At 37.3% G+C, this 24977-nt stretch overlaps 1 long non-coding RNA gene and 1 other non-coding gene across 2 annotated transcripts; one reads left to right on the top strand and one right to left on the bottom strand.

The window, feature by feature from the left end:
- Positions 1 to 240: 240 nt before the first annotated feature.
- LOC112795123 (uncharacterized) lies at positions 241 to 3076 on the top strand. The gene is made up of 3 exons (XR_011881327.1): positions 241 to 1067; positions 1154 to 1291; positions 2163 to 3076. It is a non-coding gene; the product is annotated as an uncharacterized lncRNA (long non-coding RNA).
- A 16700-nt stretch (positions 3077 to 19776) lies between these two features.
- On the bottom strand, positions 19777 to 19884 carry LOC112798889 (small nucleolar RNA R71). Its single transcript, XR_003200485.1, has one exon. It is a non-coding gene; the product is annotated as a small nucleolar RNA R71 (small nucleolar RNA).
- Between the last annotated feature and the right edge of the window lie 5093 nt (positions 19885 to 24977).

Here is a 24977-nt window from a genome sequence, read left to right as displayed (position 1 = left end):
TATAAAATAATAAGAATTTTATATGATCTAATTTAAATAATTGAGATTTTAGAATTTAATAATTTAATTTTTATAAACAGAAAATAAATTATATTATTTCTAATTTTAAATTAGAATACTTGATTAAAAACTGATTAGTAAATTGATAATTAAGTAATATTTTTAAAATAATTTTAAGAAATTAAATTAGATTTCAAATTTATACAATATACTTTAATTTTATTAAAATTAACTAAATCTAAATTAAACTCCAAAATCCCCAATTCCACACATAAACCCTAACCCTAATTAACACCCAATTATCCCTTTACCGCTAAAGAAACCCTAGCCCCTTTCTCCTTCAGCAAACATACACGCACTTAATAGCAGCTGGAAAAAAAAAGAAAAGAAAGAAAGAAAGGGGAAAAGAGGGAATGGGAGAGCAGAGGGGAAGAGAGATCGGTGAGGGAGAAGAGCAGAGGGAGGAGCTACATCGCCACCACCAGCCTTGGGCTCGCCGCCGTTCATACCCTGTCGCGTCACCACCCAGCCGTCTCTAGCCCACCGCCAGTTGCTGTTGTCGTTGCCAACAAGGGAGGAGAGAAAAAGAGGCGAATGCGAGGAGAGAGGGAGGGAGCTCGCGAGGGAGCTGCCGCTGTCGAAGCGGGGTCCGTCGTGGCCGTTGGAGCCCGCATCACCGTCGAACTTGCCGCTGTCGCCAAGGGGAAGCCCGTCGCCGCCAGCTTTGTCGAGTTTCCGCCGCCGAACCCGTCCTTGCCACCGCCACTGGAAGCGTGAACAGAGAACGCGCGAGAGAAACTGTCACGGAGCTGCTGTCGCCGTCGCGTTGCTGGGCTCGCCGTCGTCCTGCCTGCGCGGCTGTTGCGTTGCCAGAGCTCCTTGCCGCCGCTGTTGGCGGCGGAAACCGCCTTCCAAGCCTGTGTCTCTTGGTTATACGGTCACTGCTAGTTTCTCTGCCGCCGTACGACCTGCCACCAGAAGGATCCACCACAGCCTCCTCTGTTCTTGTCTTCGAATCAGCACTGCCCTTTTTCAGTTTCAATCCCAATTCTGCTATTTCTGAATATGTAACTCCTCTATCCTTGCTCTATTGCCATTTTATTCCTCTGCTATGATCTTCTTTTAATTATGACAGCGTATGTCTCTATTTTAGTTTTGCCAAGGTTTGTTTGAAAAGTTAAAATTGGTGCTGCTGTCACCATTTCGGTCACGTTGGAATCACTGTTGCTGCCATGAAATAAAAAGGGAAGGGAGTTACTGTGTTTGACCCATGTGAATTCAGCTAGTCGAGGTAGGTGCGTTTTTATTAAAACTCATTTTTATTCTTAAAAGTTGTTATAAATTGATATTTAGGCAAGTAGATATTTTTGGTGGTTATAGAGTCTTATGAGTTGAACTGAACTGCCTTGAATGAATGTGATTGCTTACTTGTCTGTGGCTAATTCTGAATATTGAGTTGATATTGAGATAGTGAATGAAAGATTAATTTGAAAATCTGATTCGAATGTTTATCAAGTATAATTTGAGAATTGGAAAATGATTTGATGTTAGATTTAGTTTGACTTCAGAAAACGATTTGAGATTTGTGAATGACTTGGGTTTGAAAATGTTGGAAAGTGTTTGAGAAAATGTTAGTTGACTTTGTTGGAAATGAATTGGAATCTGGAAAGGGTTATAACATTGGAAATGAGCTTGATTTGTAGTAAAAGGAATTTGAATTGAAAATGGTTTGAGATATTGAAGTTGTTCTGATTTTGAAATTGAGTTGAAAGGAGTTTGAGAAATGGTTTTGTTGAGACCCAGAAGGGGTGATAGAGTCCAAGTTTTAGAGAAAATGCTGCAGAAATTTATAAAATTGGAAGAGTTCATTTGAAGTAATTATTTAAAAAGATTTGTTTTTAAACATTATATGTTTTAAGATTGGTTTATAATGAACAAAATGGAAAGAAGGATGATGAGGATTTTCTTTGAAATATGGTTTTTGGATGAATTTGGAAATGAGATTTGGATTGATGAATGATTATGATGTTGAGAATGTTGAGATATGGATTGAGAATGTTGAGACATGATCTTTGAATTATTCATATGGCTTATAAATTTCAATTATCTGAGATATGAGGTTCCCTGGATTAAGTGTTGTGGCTTGCCACCACGTGTACCAGGTTGAAAACTCGATACTCTGTTGACCTTACGACGTAAGTGTGACCGGGCACTATATAAATTCCTGGGAAGGTTACCCCCATTGAGCAATATTGATTATTTGAGAGAAAGCGATGCATAGACTCTTGGGGATGCACGTCAGGGGACAATCTAAGTTCAATTCAGACTTGTCAGGTTGGCTGGATAACCGACAGATGAGCTTCATCAGCCATAGGACAGGCATGCATCATATGCATTTGTATGCTTTGTTTGGGTTTGAACTTGTTTTTGGTTTGCCTAATTGCTAAATTATTCTTAACTGCTACTTGAACTATTTGCGGTAAGTGCTACCTAAACCTGTGCTTTCCTTGTCTGTCTTGCCTGTTTTTGTCTTGGTGTGCTACATTTGAGAATGAACTTTGGTGCTGAATTAATGATTGTGTTGTTCGATTGCGTGATTGGTTTCTGATTGAGATTTTCTTATAAGAAAGGAAAGGTTTTTCGGATTTCTGAAAGATTAAACATTGTTTCTTTGAAAAGGTTTTGAACGATTACCTATTGGTTTTTAAAAGATTCATAAGGCAATGATAATCACTGAGTTTGAAAACAGTTTTCTCATTAAATATCTTCTTATGACAATTTTGAAACTCTGTGGTGAGACCGTGTGATTAGGTTCACCCCCTACAGCCTTACCTTTTCAAGAATCGGATGAAGAACTATTACGAAGAGTGATATTGCATTTTTGGTTTACATGATGTTGTATTAATTAGATTATTTTTCTTCTCTCGTTTTTTTTATTACAATTCTGTAAGAGGGATATGAGTTTTGGGTTTTATATGTATATTATTTTGTAAGCTATTAGGTAAGAAATCTTATATATGAACCTATGTGTTTGATTTTTTTAAGATAAAGTATTTATTTCCGATTTTCAAAGAAATCAGCGATACAGTGTCGAGTTACAGGTTTCTATTTTAATATTTAGTATATAAAGTAGTCGTAAAACTTCTTGCTATCAGAGTGGCGCAGCCAAAAGCGTGACATTCTGGTTGTGAGGGTGTTACAGAAGCTACTTTGGTAACATAATGTTCAATCAATTTATTTCAAAATCAAATCTTTATAAAATGGGTGGGTATAATAATCCAAATTGTTACTAATTTTCTTACATAACAATGAAAAAAATTCCTTAAACCGCACAAGGAATTAAATTTTAATGGTGTTTTTTCAGACCTTAAAGAAAAACATGGTTATAACTGTGAAATAAATTCATCTGCTAAAAAATTCGTAATCTGTTAAAATTAAAATCAATCATTATAATTTTATCATTCAAATATTATTGATGTGTATACATAACTTAGCCAAATATAAATATTTTTTTAGATCAATTAATATTCGCATAAATTATATATACAATAATCCTTATATGCTAAAAGATAATCAATTAATGTTACACCAAATTAAATAACACACAATTAAAACTGAAACAATTATACCTTAATAACACGAAATATATATATATTAATTATGATGCTTGACGTGACAAGATCCAAAATTCATAAAATTTCCTTGAGAAACTCGTAATATATATAAATCCACAATCTTGCGCCAATGTCAAAAAGGATAATAAGAATGAAAGATTTCATATAATAATAATAATAATAAAAGGATCGAGTGATTCCTTTTCTCATTTTTTTTATTCAAGGTATATAATATCAATCCAGTAATAAATATTTCAATATGCTCTTACCCAAGAAAATAGAAACATCATAGATTTAAAATTTGATTTCACAAATTTAAATCGAAAACATCAAACACAAACAAAAATAAATTTATTAATTTTTTAATGATTCAATTATAAATGGCTTTAATACCACATGTTGAAATAAATTATTTTATTAACCCAGATTATCTATATTGAATCACTAAAAATATATCATAATACGAAAGCGTACTTTTACGAATAGAAATTAGAAATTAGACAGAAGGATTGTCTCAGTCTTGTGATTCTTTCGATCTTCCTCAACCAAAATATTATGTATTCTTAGGCGGCTGAATTGTAACTCTTTTGATGGGGAGAGAGCAATAAAGGCGGATTTGGTATATTGGGGGATCGAAACCCTGAGGGCACTATTTATATTTGAGCATGGCACCCATTAAACCCTAAGGCCCAAATAAAATAGTATTTAAAGTCCAAAAGATAATATGTCTAAAATCCAAAAGATAATATATGGTTTTATTCTCATTTAATTCAAAATCAAAAGTAATAATGACTTATTTAATTTAGCATTTATAATAATAAATGAGATTACCATTATGTAAGTCATTTAATTTGAAATAGTATAATTTGTAATTATAATTAATATATATATTGTCTACAAACAAATTAGGAAATTAAAATAATTTCCTAACAATAGTATCCCATATCTAAACTTGCCAATATGTTTAAATTGTTCTGGTTATTGGAACTTATTGATAAATAATACAAAAATTTAGAAGATGTCATACTTTTAAAGGGTATGACGTGTTTCGTTTGTGATTTAGTTATTTTAGGTCCTCTTATTTTCTGGTACGAAACAAATCTTTAATTTCTTGTACAATTTTTCTAGATTTGTATTATTAGATGTGATGTGTGCTTTTTTCTATAGCGAGTGTTTCGGTGTATCTTTAAGTTGAAAAATTAATTCTTGTTACTTCCATCATATATGTGCTTTTTTTTCTATGCTAATTGATGTGTATTGTTCCTATTTGAAGATGTTTATTTTAATACATAATTACATACTTGATTGTTTTATCTTTCACTTTATTTAGATGTTCATGATTTATCAACTATGTCCTTTAAATGTAGCATGAGCCAAGATAGTAGCAATTTTTACTTATGTTTAATTAAAAATAACTACCTGATAAAGATGTGATAGATATAAAATCAAATAGTAGAGGATGCAAAGTTGAAATTCAATATTAAAGGTGCCAAAAAACAAAGAGTCCCAAAGAGAAAAATTGTATTTCAAACTTTGACATTTCACATATATGGCCAAAATTATCCTAAACCAGGATTGTAACTTTTGTTATTGGTGTTATTATTTTGCTAAATTATGGCTACGTGCATTGTAATTTTACTATAAAAAATAAATGATGATAACACACTAAAAAAAAATTACTGATAATGTGGACAACCATTTTTACTCATTAGAGAATTTAACCATTATTTATTTATAATAATTAATTGCAAAAATTAATTATCATCAATTTTAGCAAATAATTTTATTTTAAAGATATTTTAATTTATATCTATTAATTCAGATAACAATATTATTCTTTATACAGTATCACACATATTCATTTTAGATTTATCTGTTTATATATTTTTTATATATGTAAGACTTTATTGATTTAGTATGTGCTTTTTTTTGCACTAATTTTGATTGTTTAGTCATATAAAATCTTCAGTTTTTATAATAATTATTACCATTGACTATATATTAAAGAGAATTTTCGATGATATGATAAATGAATTTATTGTTGTATAATAAAGAATTTAAAAATTTTTCATATTATGTATATTTTTGAATGATCTAACAATATCTACAAAAGTAGTAAATAATATTTAAAAACATTAATTAATAAGTCTAGGATTATAAATAATAGTATCACATCTTACACAAATTCTATTTCTTATTTTAATATCAATGCAGCATTTCTTAACTTTTAAATATACTAAAGATAATGTCAAAAAAATTGAAATGATATAAAGTAATCTTTTATATCCATTTCTATTTAATTCTATGTCTTGAACCACTTGACAATAAGTAAGAGAAATTTTAAAACATGCAGACTAAATACACATATAGGTAAAATAGACAGTAAAGTAATGATTACACTTACCCTCTAATATCCGGAGAAAGTCGGGACCCATTTAGCATAGTGCATTAGCACTCAATTAGTATGAATATAAACGACTATCAAATGTAATTACTTTTGTTAATACACCAAAAAAGGGATTACTTTAACATACAAAGTATTACATGTTTGTGATAATGCTAGGTGTGCATAGCAATATTTCTTGGCTTTTTCTAAACACTTTTCAATATTATTAAAATTATGTGTGTATGATAAAATCTTTAATTTTCTTTCTTCAAAGAACTTTTATTATAGTTGTAAATGCTAGGACAGTTTTACATAAACAACATTATGTGTCAGTTTTTTTTCAAACAATTTCATTAAGACTGATGTTGAACAACACTATACACTTAAAAATTATTTAGTCAAGCAACTACAATCAAGATTTTTCTCTAGATGTTAAATGCTATGTTTAGTGTGACAATTTTTTTTCATATATCCAAAATTGTTTCATAGTGTAACCAAATTTTCTAAGTGATTCAAAGATGTAATTTAAAACTTTATATTTTAAATATAATTTACTCACATACGATATACAATTGGAAACTATTTTGTAAACTTTGATTATATATTGTGTCTTTTTAAAAGAAAGGGATAAAAAATTTTCTTTCCAACCACGTGAAATATATATGTATTAAAAACACAACATAATGAATAAAATATTTTGCACCGAGTTAAAGAAACCCTTACAACACAAATAAGGCAAACTAACTGAAAAATGAAAGATAAATACTACAAACGACTCAACAATATCATGTATGATCTTCCTTGGGCAATGCAAGTCAAACCAATATCTGACATTGGTGGTAACATTCATACACACTAAACAAACTACAATAAGCAAACACATGATGTTCCACTAAAACTAACCCTAAATAGCACACAACCATTAAAGTTTTGATCCTTAAGTCCTAGTAAGTATAGTTTGCATCAAAGCATGACTATTACAATTTTTTCATGTAATCCATCACACAAGAAATAAAGTTTCTTCATATGCATTGACATATCTAATTTTAACATGATTATCATAAAAAATCCGATGAAACCTTTTTTTTGTGCTTTCAATAGGGTTATATCAAATGATACAAAAGTGAGAGTAGGCAGTTATTTCAACTCCAACCATTTGTTCGTGCCTTTCCATAATTTGGATAAGATCATGATCAACCATGATAGCTGGAACATACAAAGAACCTATTCCACTAGATGTAAATAGTTGTGACCGGTTTATATCTTCATCGGTATCATTTACCTGCCATATAACTAAGTTGTATGAGTAGATTGTGCAATCATTTGATGCCAAATATATACGTCTATCTCTAACCAAAAGGCAATGACAATGAAAAATAGCTTCAGCAAGGATATAAATTTGGCTAAAAGTCAGAGTCATCAATAAAAAAGATACAATGTATGGTTGGAAATCGTCTTTGTGGTCAGCAAATAATATTAGCCAATACACAACACCACTGGCTGCAACATACGTTGGATTCAATTGGGGAACATACGATAGACATGAAACCCTAACATGCTAGTTCCTAGTGAAACTTGTATACATAGCTAAAGTGTACGCAGTGCCGTTGGGTTCATCTTTAAAAACGTACAAAATTACATAATGAACACTATTCAAAAAGTGCACAAACGCATACGTACATGCACACTCACAAGAATTACATTGCAAAGGATCATCTAGTACCTGGAGCAATTGAATAACTGGGTTCCAAATAAGCAAGTCGCTTCTTCTTCCAAGGGAGGAGTAACGGTTACAAAAGACTCCCTTCTCGATTCCATGAGGTGAAACCAACCGTGTTGGGTTAAAAGGAAATGCAAGTTCAGATAACCGGTTTTCCTGGTAACAACATCAATCTATCCACCGAGTTAATCACAGAAGATTCAAACCTAAAGTGAATGAACAGTGAACAGCCACACCTTTTTCTTATCTCTGATATTTGACTGAGAAAGTCAAACGACATTAGTCTTTGCCTCAAATAATAACATGTAGCACTGAAACTGTAGCATTAAAACTGAAGATAGTTGGAGCATCACATAAATAGAAGATTTCACTTATAACCTCATTAAAGAGTTGTGAAACCTCTACTTTTGTAGGAGGTATATCGCTCATACTTGATCTCAAAAGTAGGAAAAGTTTAAAAGGATAAATATAAAGGTGTAAAATAGAGTACTTAACAAACTCTAAATTTTGCTTTGTGATAACAAATGCTTGATAAAGTCCATTTATAGAATACTAACATATCATTGAAAGCACACCTACCTTTCTAACATGCAATAAATTTCACAAAATTTCTGTCTTCTTTGCATAATTTAGCTAACGTTAAGTACAAAATTACATTATAAAATCGTAAATAGTTATGGACATGGGGTGAATACATAAAATATTAAAATTGGGCTTTTAAGGAGAAAGATTCAAAATACTATATTGGTCGTTACAATGCAATCATATTCTCAAATTTTTTGTTACAAAATTTCTCCAGAAATGTTTAGAATTGCAAGTAGATCATAGTTAGAAATTTGATAAAGTATATTTTTTGTCTCTAAAGTTTGTTAAAAATTTAAAGAATACTCCTAAATTTTATTAATAATAATACATGATAATTATGTTTTATTTGTTTGTATTAAAGGTTATTCTTGTGAAATTATTGCTGAATTGATCATAAATTTTTTGAAAAAAATAGTGACCAAGAGTATATTTATTCAAATTGAAAACTTCTTCTAAGATAAAATTAAAATAAAATAAACTTTTATCTTAGTGTTACCTTTGTTATTTATTTAATTATTTTCAATATATAATTAGATAATTTTTTAAAATAGCTGTTGCTAATTGTATAAAGAATTTTTTAAATAGTTATGCTAATTGATAACTAAGATACAAAATATATGATATAAGATAATTTACTCAAATATAAATAATTAAATTATTATATAATCTCAACCAATAGTATATTTGATATACCGAGATTATGAAATAAGGTTATCGTTAAAATGTTAGCAATCCAAATAACTAACGTTTTAGATTATTGTCTACGAATGAATAGACAAAAACTTAATATATATATATATATATATATATATATATATATATATATATATATATATATATATATATATATATATATATATATATATTATTTTTTAAAAACATAAAAAGACAAAAGTTTTGTAAGCTTTCTTATTAAAAATTAGGAGTATAATTGGAAATTGTAATTATTTTTCATTACTTGCATATGATGTGACTATATTATTATTTTTATTTTTATTGTTCCTTTCATAAACTTTTTTTGTTATTCTCTATTTATAGTTTCGTTCTCCTCCACTTTATAAATTGTTGAACATTTTGAATAATAATAATAATAATAATAATAATAATAATAAGAATAATAATTGTTCGTTATCTGATGATCTCGGATACTCAATGGGTCGGGTGGTGATGAGTAGGGGAATGGGTGAGACTCTAAGCTGACGTGCAGCGAGGATAAAGATGTGCGCTGGGGACGCCAGAGGCGGTGCGGAGCGTGGGGGGTGGCCACCTGCAAGGACACTCCAACGATTAAGTCAGTGTCCGTACGATGCAACAGCCGAATTAGGTAAGAATGTTACGTACTTTGGGGGAGAGCTAACCTCTCCCCTTATATACTGTACTGAGCGGGCCCATAAATGACCGAGCCCACTATCCAGAAGCTTCTATGAGCTGTCCTAGTCCACGTGGGAGGTGCAGGTCATTCCGGACATCGGGTCGGGGCTTCGGGTGCTGCTCTGAGGATGCCGACCCGACCGATGACTTGGCTTGAGCGGATGACAAGTTGGGCATGCCTCGAGTCGGGTGCCGGGGATCGACCCGTCGGACTCTTATTGTCGTGAATGGTTTGGGCCTGGGTCAGGGGTGGTGCCCCGACCCGACGGCTAGTTGGGCTGGATCCCTGATCGGTCCGTAACAGTGCCCCCAACGCGCCAGCCTCGAGGTTTTGGGGCTCGTGGCTAGGCGTGTTTGTCTTACTCGCCGAGACGGGACGTGTTCTTTTTCTCGGGAGCTCGTTGATGGTGTTTCATATTTCTCACGCGTGGTCAGCTCGTCCCTAACGCTGCCTTCTTGGCTTCCGTGCTGGGTATAAAATGGCCATGATTTCATTGATTTGAAATTTGGGTGAATTGGCGAATATGCCTTTGCCTTTTGTCGCTCTTCCTCAGCGGTTACGCTTTTTCCTTATTTTTGCCTTGTAACCTCCCTATATCCCTTACTTCTTCCTTTTTTCTTCTTCTTGTTCTTTCGTGACGCTACTGCTTCTGCTTTCTTTCCTGCTACTGCTGTTGTGCAAATTTCTTCCTTGTTCCAGTGCTTTTTCTTGGGATCCTTCCTTCAATCCTTTTGCATTTTTCTGGTACGTTATTTTTACGATTTTTCTTTTTGCTTTTCTTTTTCCCTTTTTGTTGTTCTTCTTTGTGCCTTTTTCTCAATGCATGCATAGGTTTCTCCCTGTTCTTGTTGGTTCTTCTTTTAGAGGGGGTGCCACTGGATTTTACTTGGATTTTGCCTGGGTTCTAGGTTAGTGTAGGGAGAGATTTAAGGATTCGTAGTTTCTTTTTCTTACTGATAGAGTTCCCGACCTCCCGTTCTGACTAAGTGGTGCCCCACTGTAGGTATGGCTGAACGTCCCGTGCTCCTGAACCTGGCTCAGCGGCCGTTGGCCGACTTCGTTGATCATTACGCTTGGATTTCTTCCGATGTGAAGGACACCCCGTCCAAGGTCACGAAGGAGGGTCTTCAGGACTTGCGCCAGGCAGGGCTTTTGTGTGAGGGTGGCCCCGAGGATGTGTTTTATCAAGTTTACATTCCTGCTGACAGGGGGCGTGTTTGCCAAAAGAACCTGGCGGCTCCTCGGGTTGTCGACTGGTTATGGGTTTATGAACCCATGTTCACGACCTTGTGGGTTCGTTTGCCTTTTTTCCCCTTTGTTATGGGTTTATTGAATCGTTGTGACGTTGCTCCGTCGCAACTGCACCTGAACAGTTGGGCAGCCATTCGATGCTTCGAGATGGTTTGCGAGTATTTGGAGCTTCCGGCTTCTGTGAGTGTTTTCCTCTCTACCTTTTCCTTCTCACGAACCCCTTTCGGCAAGGGAAGGTGAAGAAGGGATATATGTCTTTCAGGGCCTAACAAGGTCGTAGGATCTTTGGCCTTTTGAGGACTATTTCCATGGTTTTAAGCCCACATTTTTTAAGGCTAGGCCAATTGAGGGTCATCAACCCTTCTGGCTTACTGCCGAGGGAGAAAGGCGAATCCCGACCTATTGGAGCTTCAGGACGGGGTCCGATTATTTGATAAAAATATCATATGATTGGTTGAGCCCAGAAGATCGTAACATCGCCGACATCCTTTTGGCTATTTTTGGCGAAAAAAACCTTAACCCTCGTATGGTTATGGGGGATCGAGAGGCCGGTCGGTCGTATGTTGGTGAGTCTTTCACGTTTTGCATTTTTTAGCACTTTGTTCTTCTATCACTTATACCTTTGTCTTTTTGCTTGTAATTTCCATGGTTGGTGGGAAGAAGACCTTGGCTGACTTGATGAGCCTCATCCAAGGGGACGATGAGAGTGGTGAGGATTCTTCGGCGACCCCTTCGGGGAGTCAGGACCAGGGGGACGCCGAGGAGGGAAGTGGTCGGGTTGATGGGGCTAACCAAGGTCAGTCAGACAAAGTTGAGGCTCCTGTTGAGAATGCCTCGGGGAATCCAAGTGTGGAGGCGGAGGTTCTTTCTGAGGAAGATCTGGGGTTTGGTGACAACGACCTGAAGGTTGTTGCCAACCCAAAAAAGAGAAAGCGAGATTTCGGGAAGTTCCTCTCTGTTATGGAGAAAAACTTCGATGCTGGGGGTTTTATCGAATCCTAGTTGCTCCCTGGCACCGACGAGTTTTTCTGTGATGCCGATCTTTCTGGGCAAACAAGGTGGAACTATCGCAACCTTCTTCGAGCAGCGACTATTACGAAGAAAGTGAAGCTTGTTTTGGGAAATTATCATGCTATGGAGGTAAAGCTTTAGAACTCCCAAAAAGACCTGACAGATTCGAGATCTCGGGAGTAGTCTCTGAAGACGAAGTTGTCTGAGCAAGAGAAGAAGGCTGAGGAGGATGCCAAGGAGATCAACAGGCTGGTGGATCAGGACCTTGCCTTGATGAAAGATTTGAATGCCTCTCGTGGTGAGGCTGCTGTAGCTAAGAAAAAGGTTGAGGAATTTGAGGAAAAGCTGAAGTTGGCGGAGGGCTCGGTCGAGGCTACTCATCAGGAGATGGCTGTCTTGAAGAAGAAGAATAAAGAGCTTGCCAAGGGGGTCCGGGAAGCTGTAAAGCTGACTGAGGAGGGAATTAAGCTTCAGGTCGCTGTGCTGGCTCCCGACCTTGATTGGGTGCTCTTAAGACAGTTGAGGACGGGAAGATTGTTGACATTCTCAAGTCTTGAGGAGGAGGACTCTTTTTAGCTTTTGTATTCCTCGTTTCTTGTCTTTGCACTTTTTGTTTTTTACTTCTGGGCCTTTTAAGGCGCCTTTGGCTATAATGAACATTTGGCTGCTTTGTTTTATTTATACCATTTTTATGATGTGTTTACTTGCTCGGCCCATCGTGGCCTTGCTTATTTTATTGCTTTGCTTATCTGGGTCGTCATGGCCTTTTGGTTTACCATTTTTATGGTATTTACCGTTTGTTGCTTGTCGCTTTTGAGTTTTTATTTTCGGGTCCCTTTCGGTTCCCAGGGTGATCAGTCTCGGGTTTCTGTTAGGTCGACCGCTCGTGGTCTTCACCGTTTCGTTGCACTTGGCATAAATCTTGCAAAAGAGATAGTTTATTATGTGCGCATATGTAAAACTTTAAAGTAAAGGTGTACTGTAATGCATAATTTAAGAAAAACGGAGGCGAAGAAAAAAATATTAAAGTGGTGGTGTGGTCGTTAGGCTGTTAGGTCGCTTCGTCCTTTGAGTAGAATCTTCTGAGATTTTCTATGTCCCATATCCTCGGCACCTCGTTTCCATTTAACTTTTCTAACTTGTATGCACCCTTGCCAAGGACTTCTCTTACCCTGTAAGGTCCTTCCCAGTTTGCGGGTAACCTGCCCTCTCTTGGGGTTGGCGGTCCTATGTTGTTACGTCGTAAAACCAGGTCACTTTTCCCGAGGCTTCTTCTGAGCACTTTGCCATTGTATCTTAGGGCTATCCTTTGCTTGATTACTGTGTCTGTCAAGTGAGTCATCTGCCTTGTTTCGTCGACTAGGCCTTTTTCAACTGCCTCGCTTCCTCCTCCAAGAAGTAGTCGCGGACTCGGCTCCCCTATTTTGACTAGGATGATTGCGTCGACTCCGTATGTGAGTCGGAAGGGGGTCTTGCCGGTAGATGACTGAGGGGAGGTTCTGTAAGACCATAATACTGAAGCTAGTTCGTCTGCCCATGAGCCCTTCTTGCCTTCAAGTCGTTTCTTTAGCCCTTTTAATATGACTTTGTTGGCTGATTCCACCTGCCCATTCCTTTGAGGGTGCTCGACTGATGAGAACTTTTGCTTTGTTCCTAATCCCAAGAGGAATTCCTTGAATTTCTTATCGGTGAACTGTGTCCTATTATCCGATATGACGGATTCTGGGATTCCGAATCTTGTGACTACTTGCCTCCACAAGAATTTCTGGCAATTTGCTGAAGATATGCTGGCTAGCGATTCTGCTTCTACCTATTTGGTATAGTAGTCTATGGCCACTATTAAGTATCTTACTTGTCCTGGCCCGGGTGAGAATGGCCCCAAGAGGTCGATTCCCCATTGGGCGAAAGGTCGAGGTGCCATCATCAAACTGAGTTCCTCGGGCGGGGCTTTATGGAAGTTGGCATTTTCTTGGCACTTCTTGCATTTCCTGACGAACTCCTAAGTGTCCGACATCATCGTGGGCCCGTAATACCCTGCCCGGATGATCTTCCTTGCCAACGATCTTCCTCCAATATGGTGACCGCAACACCCCTCATGGACTTCGGTTAGGACGTAGTCCGTCAGGTCAGAGTGTAGGCATTTGAACAAGGGTTGGTGAAGTCCTTGTTTGTACAACTGCCCTTATATGATCACATATTTGGGGGCCTCCCTCTTGGTGGCTTGCGCTTCCTTCTCATTCGGAGGTGTTTCACCGTTTTCCAAGTATCAGAAGATGGGGTTCTATCCATCAGAGAGGGCTTGGGGCCTGAGTTGTGCATAAGATGATTGCTGGTTCAGTCGCCAGTCCTTGGATTAGGGACCTGTTCCCTGTCCCGGGCTTGGTGCTTGCTAGCTTGGAGAGGAGGTCTGCTCGAGCGTTCCTTTCACTGGGGACATGTTGGACTGTGAATTCCTCAAAGCTTTTGCATAATTCTCTTACCTTTTCCAGGTATTTTTGTAGCAGTGTGTCCCTGGCCTGGTAGCTGCCGTTTATCTGGGATGTAACGATCTGGGAGTCACTAATAACTTCTACCCTGGATGCCCCGACTTTCTTAGCTAGGATTAGCCCTCCTATTAGTGCCTTGTATTCTTCCTGGTTGTTGGAGACAGGGAAACTGAACTTGATCGACTGCTCATAAGCTACCCCCGTCGAGTTCTCGAGAATGATCCTGCCCCCCCGAACATTTGGTTGGATGCTCTGTCAACATTGAGTTTTCACCGTGTGTCTGGTATCTCGGGTGGCTCCCTTGTGACTTCTACCAGGAAGTCTGCCATTGCTTGGGCTTTGATTGCTTGTTTGGGCTCGTATTGCAAATCATATTAGGAAAGCTCTACTGCCCATGCCATCATCCTCCCCACGAGATCGGGTTTCTGGAGGATTTGCCGAATCACCTGGTCGGTTCTTAGGATGAGTACGTGCCCTTGGAAGTATTGTTTGAGCCTCCTTGACGAGATTAGTAGGGCGTAAGCCAATTTTTCCAGCTTGGTGTATTTCAACTCTGCTCATTGGAGTACTTTACTAATGAAGTATATTAGGCGCTGGGTCTTGTCTTCTTCTTGCACGAGGACTGCCGCTATGGCCTGTGTGGTCACTTCTAGGTACAGGTACAGAGGTTCTCCCTCTCTAGGTTTACTGAGTACAGGTGGTTCTGAGAGTACCTTTTTAAAATGACTAAACGCTTCCTCGCATGCCGGAGTCCATTCGAAGGCGATTCCTTTCTTCATTAGGTTAAAAAATGGGAGGGCCTTCTCAGCCGAGGCTCCGAGGAACCGGGATAGAGTCGTGAGCTTCTCGGTTAGTCGCTGCACATCTTTGACGCACCCTGGGCTTGTCATTCTGAGGATGGCTTCGCACTTGTCTGGGTTAGCCTCTACCACCCTTTGCGTTATCATGAAGCCTAGGAATTTTTTGGCCTCCATGGCAAACGCACACTTGAGTGGGTTGAGCCTCATGTTGAATTTCCTTAGTGCTTTGAAGACAGCTTGGAGGTCATCCATAAGGCTGCTTGGTTCTGCCATTTTTACTAGGACGTCGTCGACGTAGACCTCTACCGTCCTACCGATAAGGTCATGGAAAACCTTGCTCATCAGTCTTTGGTAGGTGGCCTCTGTGTTCTTTAATCCAAATGGCAATACTTTGTAGCAATAAGTGCCTCTTGGTGTTATGAATGCTGTCTTTTCCTGATCAGGTCGGTGCATCGGGATCTGATTATAGCCAGAGTATGCATCTATGAAGCTGAAGAAACGATATCCAGCTGCCAAGTCTACCAAGGCGATAATGTTGGGAAGGGAAAAAGAGTCATTGGAACAAGAATTGTTCAAGTCAGAGTAGTCGACACATATCCTCCATTTTCCACTAGCTTTTTTTACTAGGACGACGTTGGATAGCCATGTCGAGTATTCGTGCTCTTTGATGAACTCTGCTTCAAGTAGCCCGGCTGTTTGTTTGGCGACCTCATTGGCTCTTTCTTGGGAATTTTCCTTCGCCGTTGTGCTACTGGTTTTGCATCTGGTTTGATGGCTAGTCGGTGGGATATGACCTCGGGATCCAAGCCCGGTGATGAGCGGATAATTTATACGCTTTTTGGCATTGTTTTTAGGTAATTTTTAGTAGGATCTAGCCACTTTTAGAAATGTTTTTATTAGTTTTTATGCAAAATTTACATTTCTGGACTTTACTATGAGTTTGTGTGTTTTTCTGTGATTTTAGGTATTTTCTGGTTGAAATTGAGGGACCTGAGCAAAAATCTGATTCAGGCTGAAAAAGGACTGCTGATGATGTTGGATTCTGACCTCCCTGCACTCGAAATGGATTTTCTGGAGCTACAGAACTCCAAATGACGTGCTCTCAACTGCATTGGAAAGTAGACATCTAGGGCTTTACACAAATATATAATAGTTCATACATTATTCGAGTTTAGATGACGCAAACTGGTGTTCAACATCAGTTCCATGCTGCATTCTAGAGTAAAACGCCAGAAATACGTCACAAACCAGAGTTAAACGCTAAAAACACGTTACAACTTGGCGTTTAACGCCAAGAGAAGCCTCTGCACGTGTAAAGCTCAAGCTCATCCCAAGCACACACCAAAATGGACCCCAGAAGTGGATTTCTGCACTTAGACTTATTTCTGTAAACCCTAGTAGCTAGTTTAGTATAAATAGAACTTTTTACTATTGTACTAGGGGTCCTTTCCCTATTTTCGAATTCATATGTCTTTTGTGGAGGCTGGCCATTCGGCCATGCCTGGACCATCACTTATGTATTTTCAATGGTGGAGTTTCTACACACCATAGATTAAGGGTGTGGAGCTCTGCTGTACCTCGAGTTTTAATGCAATTACTACTATTTTCTATTCAATTCAGCTTATTCTTGTTCTAAGATATTCGTTGCACTTCAACCTGATGGATGTGATGATCCGTGACACTCATCATCATCCATCCTTATGAACGCGTGCTTGACAACCACTTCCGTTTTACCTTAGACCGAGCGGGTATCTCTTGGATTCCTTAATCAGAGTCTTCGTGGTATAAGCTAGAATTATTGGCGGCCATTCTTGAGAATCCAGAAAGTCTAAACCTTGTCTGTGGTATTTCGAGTAGGATTCAGGGATTGAATGACTGTGACGAGCTTCAAACTCGCGATTGTTGGGCGTAGTGACAGACGCAAAAGAATCAATGGATTCTATTCTGACATGATCGAGAACCGACAGATGATTAGCCGTGCTGTGACAAGAGCATTTGGACCATTTTCACTGAGAGGATGGGAAGTAGCCATTGACAACGGTGATGCCCTACATACATCTTGTCATGGAAAGGAGTAAGAAGGATTGGATGAAAGCAGTAGGAAAGCAGAGATTCAGAAGGAACACAGCATTTCCATACACTTATCTGAAATTTCTACCAATGATTTACATAAGTATCTCTATCTTTATTTTATGCTTTATTTATCACAATTTTTGAAAACCATTATAACCATTTGAATCAGCCTAACTGAGTTTTACAAGATGACCATAGCTTGCTTCATACCAACAATCTCCGTGGGATCGACCCTTACTCACGTAAGGTTTATTACTTGGACGACCCAGTGTACTTGCTGGTTAGTTGTGCCAAGTTGTGAAGAATGTGAGTGAACCATAGTAGTGTGCACCAAGTTTTTGGAGCCATTGCTAAGAATTGTTCAAGTTATGAAAAGAGTGAATCACAATTTTGCATATCAAGTTTTTGGCGCCGTTGCTAGGGATTGTTTGAGTTTGGACAACTGACGATTCATCTTGTTGCTCAAATTATGTAATTTTATTTTAAAAAAGTTTTCAAAAATTTTTCAAATTTTTTTTTCTCTTTTTTGTTTTTCTAAAGATTATTTTCGAAAAATTCAAAAAAAAATATCATAAAATCATAAAAATAAAAAATATTTGTGTTTCTTGTTTGAGTCTAGTGTCAACTTTTAAGTTTGGTGTCAATTGCATGTTTTAAAAACTTTTGCATTTTTCGAAAATTCATGCATGTGTTCTTCATGATCTTCAAGTTGTTCTTGACAAGTCTTCTTGTTTGATCTTTAAATTTTCTTGTTTTGTGTTTTTTGTTGTTTTTCATATGCATTTTTGAATTCATAGTGTCTAAACATGAAAAATTTCTAAGTTTGGTGTCTTGCATGTTTTTCTTTTCTTGAAAATTTTTCAAAAATAAGTCTTGATGATCATCTTGATCTTCAAGGTGTTCTTGGTGTTCATCTTGACATTCATAGTGTTCTTGCATGCATCATGTGTTTTGATTCATAATTTTCATGTTGTGAGTCATTTTTGTGTTTTTCTCTCTCATCATTAAAAATTTAAAAAATAAAAAATATCTTTTCCTTATTTCTCTCATAAATTTCGAAATCTTTGGGTTGACTTAGTCAAAAAATTTTAAAAATTAGTTGTTTCTTGTTAGTCAAGTCAAAATTTCAATTTTAAAAATCCTATCTTTTCAAAATCTTTTTCAAAAATCAAATTTTTTTTCATTTTTTATTATTTTTGAAAATATTTATTTTAAAATTGATTTTCAAAATCTCTTTCTTAATTTTATTTCATAAATTTTGAAAACTTTACTAACAATTAATGTGATTGATTCAAAAATTTGAAGTTTGTTACTTTCTTGTTAAGAAAGGTTCAATCTTTAAATTCTAGAATCATATCTTTTAGTTTCTTGTTAGTCAAGTAATCAATTTTAATTTTAAAAATAAAATCTTTTTCAAAATATCTTTTCAATCATATCTTTTCAAACATATCTTTTTTCAATTATATCTTTTTCAAAATTAATTTCAAAATCTTTTTTAACTTCTTATCTTTTCAAAATTGATTTTCAAATCTTTTTCAACTAACTAATTGACTATTTATTTGTTTTTCATCTTTTTCAAAACCACCTAACTACTTTTCTCTCTCTAATTTTCGAAAATAACTTCCATCTTTTTTCAAAATTCTTTTAATTAACTAATTGTTTCAAATTTTAATTTTAATTTTAATTCTTCTCTTAATTTTCGAAAATCACTAATTTTTCAAAAATAATTTTCGAATTCTCTCTCTCATCTTCTTCTATTTATTCATTCAATTACTAATACTCCTCTTCATCTCAAAATTCAAACCCTCTCTTCCCCTCTATGTTCAAATTTTTCTCTTCTCCTTCTTCTATTCTTTTATTCTTATACTCACATAAAGGAATCTCTCTACTGTGGTAAAGAGGATCCTTATTATTATTTTTTGTTCCCTTCTTTTTCATATGAGCTGGAGCAAGGATAAGAATATTCTTGTTGAAGCAGATCCTGAACCTGAAAGGACTCTGAAGAGGAAGCTTAGAGAAGCCAAAGCACAACAATCCAAAGAAAACCTTACAGAGAATCTCGAAAAAAAGAGAGACATGGCCGAACCCAATAACAATGGTGGAGGCGCAAGGAGGATGCTTGGTGATTATACTACACCCACTTCCAAGTTTGATGGAAGAAGCATCTCAATCCCTGCCATTGGAGCAAACAATTTTGAGCTGAAACCTCAACTAGTTGCTCTAATGCAACAGAACTGCAAGTTTCATGGACTTCCATCAGAAGATCCCTATCAGTTTTTAACTGAGTTCTTACAGATCTGTGAGACTGTTAAGACTAATGGAGTTAATCCTGAAGTCTACAGGCTCATGCTTTTCCCTTTTGCTGTAAGAGATAGAGCTAGAACATGGTTGGACTCACAACTTAAAGATAGCCTGGACTCATGGGATAAGCTGGTCACGGCCTTCTTGGCTAAGTTCTTTCCTCCTCAAAAGTTGAGCAAGCTTAGAGTGGATGTTCAGACCTTCAAACAAAAGGATGGTGAATCCCTCTATGAGGCTTGGGAAAGATACAAGCAGATGACCAAAAGGTGTCCTTCTGACATGCTTTTAGAATGGACCATTTTGAATATATTCTATTAAGGTCTATCTGAGTTCACTAAGATGTCACTGGATCATTCTACAGGTGGATCCATTCACCAAAAGAAAACGCCTGCAGAAGCTCAAGAACTCATTGACATGGTTGCAAATAACCAATTCATGTACACTTCTGAGAGGAATCCTGTGAGTAATGGGACACCTCAAAGGAAGGGAGTTCTTGAAATTGATGCTCTGAATGCGATATTGGCTCAGAACAAAATGTTGACTCAGCAAGTCAACATGATTTCTCAGAGTCTGAATGGATGGTAAAATGCATCCAACAGTACTAAAGAGGCATCTTCTGAAGAAAAAGCTTATGATCCTGAGAACCCTGTAATAGCAGAGGTGAATTACATGGGTGAACCCTATGGAAACACCTATAATTTCTCATGGAGAAATCATCCAAATTTTTCAAGGAAGGATCAACAAAAGCCTCAACAAGGCTTTAATAATGGTGGAAGAAACAGGCTTAGCAATAGCAAGCCTTTTCCATCATCTTCTCAGCAACAGACAGAGAATTCTGAGCAAAGTCCCTCTAGCTTAGCAAACATAGTTTCTGATCTGTCTAAGGCCACTTTAAGTTTCATGAGTGAAACAAGGTCCTCCATCAGAAATTTGGAGGCACAAGTGGGCTAGTTGAGTAAGAAAATCACTAAAACTCCTTCTAGTACTCTCCCAAGCAATACAGAAGAGAACCCAAAAAGAGAGTGCAAGGCCATTGATATCATCAAAATGGCCGAATCCAAAGAGGAAAGGAAGGACGTGAATCCCAATGAGGAAGACCTCATGGGACGTCTCCCAAACAAAAAGGAGTTCCAAACTGAGGAACCTAAGGAATCTGAGGCTCCCCTAGAGACCATAGAGATTTTATTACCATTCATGAGCTCTGAGAACTATTCTTCCTCTGAAGAGGATGAAGATGTAACCGGAGAGCAAGTTGCTCAATATCTAGGAGCCATCATGAAGCTGAATGCCAAGTTGTTTGGTAATGAGACTTGGAAAGGTGAACCTCCCTTGCTCATTAGTGAACTAGATACATGGGTTCAGCAAACTCTACCTCCAAAGAAATAAGATCCTGGTAAATTCTTAATATTCTGTACCATAGGCACCATGACCTTTGAGAAAGGCTCTATGTGACCTGGGGTCAGGTATAAATCTTATGCCACTCTCCGTAATGGAGAAGCTGGGAATCTTTGAGGTACAGGCTGCTACATTCTCATTAGAGATGGCAGACAAGTCAATAAGACAAGCTTATAGAATGGTAGAGGACGTGTTGGTAAAGGTTAAAGGCCTTTACATCCCTGCTGATTTCATAATCTTAGACACTGGGAAGGATGAGGATGAATGCATCATCCTTGGAAGACCTTTCCTAGCCACAGCAGGAGATGTGATTGATGTTGACAGAGGAGAGTTAGTCCTTCAATTGAATGGGGACTACCTTGTGTTTAAAGCTCAAGGATATTCCTCTGCAACCATAGAGAGGAAGCATGAAAAGCTTCTCTCAATACAGAGTCAAACAAAGCCCCCACAATCAAACTTTAAGTTTGGTGTTGGGAGGCCACAACCAAACTCTAAGTTTGGTGTTGAACCCCCACATTCAAACTCTAAGTTTGGTATTGGGAGGTTCCAATAATGCTCTGATGATCTGTGAGCTCCATGAGAGCTCACTGTCAAGCTATTGACATTAAAGAAGCGCTTATTGGGAGGCAACCCAATTTTTATTTATCTATATTTCTTTTGTTCTTTTGTTCTTTTATGTTTTATTAGGTTTATGATCATGTGGAGTCACAAAATAATAACTAAAATTAAAAACAGAATCAAAAACAGTAGAAGAAACAGCACACCCTGGAGGAAGAGCCCACTGGCGTTTAAACGCCAATAAGGAGCATCTGGCTGGCGTTCAACGCCAAAACAGAGCATGAATCTGGCGTTGAACGCCAGAAACAAGCAGCAGTCTGGCGTTTAAATGCCAGGATTGCACCCTGAGGAAAGCTGGCGTTTAACGCCAGCAACAAGCATCAGGCTAGCGTTAAACACCAGAAACATGCTACATTTGGGTGTTTAACGCCAGAAACAAGCTTCAGTCTGGCATTAAACGCTAGGATTGCATGCAGAGGGTGTTTTACATGCCTAATTGGTGCAGGGATGATAAATCCTTGACACCTTATGATCTGTAGACCCCACAGGTTCACCTCAGGACCTGTGGACCCCAGAGAATCCCCACCTACCTTCTCCCTTTCTCTCACAACTTTTCATAACACTCTTCCCCATCATCTCTTTACTACTCACATCCACCCACTCTTCCCCAAAAATCCCACCTACCTTCAAATTCAAAATCTCTTTCCCACCCAAACCCACCCTACATGACCGAACCATAAACCCCTCTCCATCCACTATATAAACCCATCCACACTTCTACATTTTTACACAACACCACCCTCTCTTCTCCCCCTTAGCCGAAACCTACACCACTCTCTCTCTCTCCTCCATCTCTTCTTCTTCTACATCTATTCTTTCTTCTTTTGCTCGAGGGCAAGCAACATTCTAAGTTTGGTGTGGTAAAAGCATAGCTTTTTATTTTTCCATAACCATTTCTGGCACCTAAGGCTGGAGAAACCTCTAGAAAGAGAAAAGGAAAAACAAAAGCCTCCACCTCCGAGTCATGGGAGATGGAGAGATTCATCTCAAGGGTCCATAGCTTAGTAGTAAAGCATTTGAATGCACATCAAGAGAGCCCACTCATGGACCTCAACAAGAGCATGAGGAATTTTCTCATCAAGAAATCCCTGAGATACCTCAGGGGATACATTTTCCTCCACAAAATTATTGGGAGCAACTAAGGATAGGAGCACCAAAATCACTAGGAATCAAGCAACAGAGGCAAGGAAGAGACATAGAAGAGCTCAAGAGCACCATTGGTCCTTCAAGAAGAAGGCACCACCCTCACTAAGGTGGACTCATTCCTTAACTTCCTTGTTCTTATCTCTTTGTTTTTCGATTTTATGCTTTATGTTTGTCTATGTTTTGAGTCTTTACTACATGATCATTAGTGTCTAGTAACTATGTCTTAAGGCTATGAATAATTCCATGAATCCTTCACCTTTCTTAAAAGAAAAATGTTTTTAATTCAAAAGAACAAGAAGTACATGAGTTTCGAATTCATCCTTGAAATTGGTTTAATTATATTGATGTGGTGACAATAGTTTTTGTTTTCTTAATGAATGCTTGAACAGTGCATATTTTTGATCTTGTTGTTTATGAATGTTAAAATTATTAGCTCTTGAAAGAATGATGAAAAGAGAAATGTTATTGATGATCTGAAAAATCATAAAATTGATTCTTGAAGCAAGAAAAAGCAGTGAAGAATAAAGCTTGCGAAAAAAAATATGACGAAAAAAATATAAAAGAAAAAAAACAAACAGAAAAAGCCAATAGCCCTTAAAACCAAAAGGCAAGGGTAAAAAGGATCCAAAGCTTTGAGCATCAATGGATAAGAGGGCCCAAGGAAATATATCCAGGCCTAAGCGGCTAATCAAGCTGTCCCTAACCATGTGCTTGTGGCATGCAGGTCCAAGTGAAAAGCTTGAGATTGAGTAGTTAAAGTCGTGATCGAAAGCAAAAAGAGTGTGTTTAAGAGCTCTGGACACCTCTAACTGGGGACTTTAGCAAAGCTGAGTCACAATCTGAAAAGGTTCACCCAGTCATGTGTCTCTGGCATTTATGTATCCGGTGGTAATACTAGAAAACAAAGTGCTTAGGGCCACAGCCAAGACTCATAAAAGTAGTTGTGTTCAAGAATCAACATACTTAACTAGGAGAATCAATAACACTATCTGAACTCTGAGTTCCTATAGATGCCAATCATTCTAAACTTCAAAGGATAAAGTGAGATGCCAAAACTGTTCAGAAGCAAAAAACTACAAGTCCCGCTCATCTAATTAGAACTAAGCTTCATTGATGTTTTGAGATTTATAGTATATTCTCTTACTTTTATCCTATTTGATTTTTTGTTGCTTGGGGACAAGCAACAATTTAAGTTTGGTGTTGTGATGAGCGGATAATTTATACGCTTTTTGGCATTGTTTTTAGGTAATTTTTAGTAGGATCTAGCTACTTTTAGAAATGTTTTTATTAGTTTTTATGCAAAATTCACATTTCTGGATTTTACTATGAGTTTGTATGTTTTTCTGTGATTTCAGGTATTTTCTGGCTGAAATTGAGGGACCTGAGCAAAAATCTGATTCAGGCTGAAAAAGGACTGGTGATGCTGTTGGATTCTGACCTCCCTGCACTCGAAATGAATTTTTGGGAGCTACAGAACTCTAAATGGCGCGCTCTCAACTGCGTTGGAAAATAGACATCTGGAGCTTTCCACCAATATATAATAGTCCATACATTATTCGCGTTTAGATGACTCAAACTGGCGTTCAACGCCAGTTCCATGCTGCATTCTGGAGTAAAACGCCAGAAATACGTCACAAACCAGAGTTAAACACCAAAAATACGTTACAACTTGGCGTTTAACCCCAAGAGAAGCCTCTGCACATGTAAAGCTCAAGCTCAGCCCAAGCACAAACCAAAGTGGATCCCGGAAGTGGATTTCTGCACTTAGACTTATTTCTGTAAACCCTAGTAGCTAGTTTAGTATAAATAGAACTTTTTACTATTGTACTAGGGGTCCTTTTCCCTATTTTCGAATTCATATGTCTTTTGTGGAGGCTGGCCATTCGGCCATGCCTGGACCATCAGTTATGTATTTTCAACGGTGGAGTTTCTACACACCATAGATTAAGGGTGTGGAGCTCTGTTGTACCTCGAGTTTTAATGCAATTACTACTATTTTCTATTGAATTCAGCTTATTTTTGTTCTAAGATATTCGTTGCACTTCAACCTGATGGATGTGATGATCCGTGACACTCATCATCATCCATCCTTATGAACGCATGCTTGACAACCACTTCTGTTTTACCTTAGACCGAGCGGGTATCTCTTGGATTCCTTAATCAGAGTCTTCGTGGTATAAGCTAGAATTATTGGCGGCCATTCTTAAGAATCCGGAAAA

This window comes from Arachis hypogaea, chromosome 4, assembly GCF_003086295.3.
Source record: "Arachis hypogaea cultivar Tifrunner chromosome 4, arahy.Tifrunner.gnm2.J5K5, whole genome shotgun sequence".
In the NCBI taxonomy this organism is placed as follows: Eukaryota; Viridiplantae; Streptophyta; class Magnoliopsida; order Fabales; family Fabaceae; genus Arachis; species Arachis hypogaea.
This window is presented reverse-complemented; position numbering and strand designations above follow the sequence as displayed.